Raw genomic sequence first — 4,112 nt, forward strand, 5'->3', positions numbered from 1 at the left:
ATGAAAAAAATCAACAAAAAAAAAAAAAGAAAGGGGGGGGGGCGGGCCCACAAAATATTGTTTTATAGTCACGTCCCTTGATGAAAGTCAGTAATGAGCAGCAATAATGAAGAACATATATTGATAAAATACCTCAACAACCAATATAACTGGGTTTTTTTTCTGGAGTAAAATGAACTCCCTTTGCTTTCTGAGTACATTGTGGCAAGGAGACAGACAACAGGTTTGACTGTAGTGAATGCTAGTACAAAGTCCAAGAAAATACAGCTGCCAGCTACAGGAAATACAGAAACATGCAAAAAAATATTAACACAGATCCAGCTACACAGTTTATGAAAAAGGTAGACATGTAAAGCTTTATTCTTCCATTTGAGGAAAGTAGAAATGCTCATATTACTGCCTAGGCAGAAATACATCCCCTCATTAAAGAATAAAAAAAGTGAACTAGAGTTTCTGAAGCAAGATTATCTTTCTTTTGTAGAAGAGGCACTGCTGAACTCAAACTCATGTCAAGACTCTCCAAACAACCTTGCTAACTCCTATCAATACCAAAGAAATAAGAGCTCCTTAATTACATATGGCTTACATGTCCCATCCATTATAACTTATCTGCAGGTACTGAATGTGACAGCCAACTGTGTGAGACATGCAGTTTTCTATTAAAAAGTAGGCACAAAACATAATAACACTTCTCAGGAACCAACTGACAGTGATTACTTTTGGGCTCTATTTGAGTATGTGCCCTGCCTATGAAAAACATCTATCAATTTACAGAGCAAAACAGTCCTCTCCTAGTCAGACTTAGTTTCTTCTAAAGTCAGATCTTTCTGTGAAAGGTCTTCCATTCTGTGAGAAAGTGGCAATATTTACTGGAGCAAGGACTCAAACCCTGGTCTCACACTCATAAATGAGTAACCCAAATCCCAGCTACTCAACCATTCAGTCTTGCTTGATCATTCCGATCAATGTTTTGGGTATGTCATACAAAGTAAAACACATTAAAGTGATTTTCTTTACAATCAATTCCAAGCTTTGCACCAGATCAGAAAGAGGGAATCTGAACTCCAGATCCTCTCTGTACCCCTGTGAGCAGCCCGGCCACTACAAAGTCATCAGGATCGCTCTAGAAAAATGCCCCTGATACCACATAAACCTATCTCCTCAATTCCAGTTTTTTGTTTCTGATAAAAATACATCGACATTTTCTCTGAACTGCTACAAGTTCTGGAAAACTTCATTTTCAGGTTGATCTACAGCAATAAGAGAAAAAAATATCGAGAAGGGAGTCAGAGCTTGGTTATCACACCACCCTACAGTTAACAGCTGAGAGGATGCCTTTTAAAGACAGTGGACAAATCTTTCTCCCTGAACCAAAACACCAAATAATTCTGAATGAACTGACTAAATAACTTTGAACTGACTAAACTCCGAATATTTATGCAATAGCCTGATCAGTGTAACCAGTAGCGGTCACAAGCTACTGACGGATAGATACCAACACCACTTAACCGAATCTGTAACAGCTGTAACAGTTAGAACAGCTGTCAATGAATCATAGCAAGAATACTACTACCCAGCCCGCCCTTTCAGTAGAACTAAAGCTTGTAAAGCCAAATGGAAGTTTTAGAACTTTGCTAAGTTTTACAGCTGACTTATTGAATACACTTGCATTGATAAACCACACTGAAATTTGCTGGGAAGCAGTGAATACTGGGAATTTTACTTCGTCTGTTGATGGGAGATTTGGCACAAATGCTTTTAGCCTGGTGTAACTTTTACCCTTCGTAACTGCTATTGACACCAATAATGAAAAAATATCCCAGAGAATGTATTTTTCCTGGGAAAGGAGGGTGTTTTTAAAAGATTTGCTTTTAAATAATGCAAAATTCTAGAGAAAAATTAACATCCTGGAGCATTCATGGTTAGCACAATGTCACACAGCTGTGTGAGAGCATAATGGACTATAAACAGTTGGAAAAAAGAGATAAAATTGGCTAAGTTCTTTCAGCAGTTGTATTATGTACAGATTTTGAATGTATACGCTTCATGAAACTACAAAATGTCAACAATTTGCTTTGCCCGTATTCTAACCCTTTCAGACTTGTAATGGGAGCTCCAGCCACGAAAGAAAGCATTAATTTCTCCTACTGGTGCAGAGACATAAACTTTTTTCGTGTTCCTTTTACAGCTATGGCTTCAATCACTTCCAGCGAGACTTCATTTTTGAAACAGCAATGCTGCATCTCGAAGTAGTGCTTAGAAATATATGAAATATCCTAAGAGCTGCATGTAAAGTAGTTATTAATGAACTGGGCTCCAAGTAGGACAAATATGAATGTATTTAATCTTAATCCTTTTTTATCAGACTCTATGCTCAGTGCTCTCCAGCAGTCTTTATTAAGAAAGCACAGGGTTTCAAATGCTTCCATAAGGAACATTTGTTGGTGTACGTGACATAGAAGAATTATGAGATGGAAGTTAGAATAGCTCCTTCAGGTAATTTTCTTTCCAACAATTATAGACGTGTCCTTTGGTTTTCTTAGAAACTTAATTTTAACAATTATAGCACCCAATGAATAACTGTGTTGTGTCTCTAAAGTGAAAATTTATTCAATTTTATTATACTATATGTAAATTTAATTATCTTTTTTTCTGAATTATATGGTTACTTATTACAGTAGCAGCTCAGTTTTAATCTAGAAGCAGGAGAAGTAGGGTGTTGTAATTACGCATAACCATGAATCCATTTCCTATTGATATTTACAATGCCCCAACAAACTGGACCATTTGAAAAATGATCTGAATATCCTCCAAGTTTGCTTTTCCAAAGTTAATTTCCTAAGCCTGTGCTTAGGCACCTGAATGGAAATCCTCAGTTTCCTAAATGGCTAAATACACTGATCTCCTCCCAAAGCTGTTTTGCTCAGGAAATTCAGAAAATTTCCAAGACCATCTAAAACATGCAGGATCTGCAGAAAGCTGAAAACATGTCTCAAGAGATATCAGCACATGATGAAATTCACTTCACTGGATTATCTAATAAAGAAGAAATCCTATTTAAATATTACCCCAACTATAAACTACTTCAAATCTGATAAATATGTCTTTTTGTTTACACAGCATCAAGCATTTGTTAAGAGATTAAACCTGAATGCTATAAACCAGCATCATTAGTGAATTGTTACATAATTTTAGGATTCAAAGTGACTTTCACTTTGTTGTCTTGAGCTTCTGTTTATTGTTTTCTGGAAACAATACAGGTGCCCTATAAGTAAAAGGTATGAGGCTTAACCAGAGCAGCTAGAAACTGAAGAAGCTGGGACAGTGAAAAAGATCAAAGAAACTGAGAATGTAAACTATTTACCTCTATGAGACAGTCTGGGATTTTTCTGTACATATAAATTCTGCAGAAAACCTTATTCTAGAGGATGGGGCTATAAATCTTCTCACTTAAAAGACAATTCCTATGTGATGCAAGTCTTACTGACAGGAAACATTTTGACATATTTGAGCTACAGGTTTTTTTCTGAACACCCATGGTTTGTTAAAAATAGCATCTTGGTCCATAGGAAAGTTTTGTTTTCCTCCCTGCATGTGTGTTTAGGAACATCATAGTGCTCTGATGTACTGCGACATGCTGGAATTGTAAGAAAGGGCCATACATAAGCTTTTTGGACAAAAAGAAAATTGAAAACTCTCTTCTTTATGAAGTTCTATTAATTAAGAGATTCAATTACATTGTTTAACATCGGTAAATACTATATCAGCATCCCTCAAGAATGTGTGAGCCAAACTTGACAGAGTAACATCAACGTCAAGGTGATAAAAGTTCCAACAAGGTTCCAGGAGAAGGGAGTTGAGTAAAGGGGCAAGACCTGAGCCACAGCAGTGGCTGAGGGCCAGAAAACCAGATGGTATTAATGCCACACCTCACGGAAAAACACTTTTCTGATATTTAATTTTAAAATGCATCAATGACCTTAAAATTACCTTTTATTCTCTAACCTTGGTACAGCTACCCCTTCCAGAATGGATTTTGCTGGGCTGGGAAGACAGAAATAGCTGATTAGGGGAAAAGCCATATCCTACAGCCCCTGGACGACGATCTAAAG

The sequence above is a fragment of the Buceros rhinoceros genome, unplaced genomic scaffold (genome assembly GCF_000710305.1).
Source record: "Buceros rhinoceros silvestris isolate BGI_N320 unplaced genomic scaffold, ASM71030v1 scaffold460, whole genome shotgun sequence".
In the NCBI taxonomy this organism is placed as follows: domain Eukaryota; kingdom Metazoa; phylum Chordata; class Aves; order Bucerotiformes; family Bucerotidae; genus Buceros; species Buceros rhinoceros.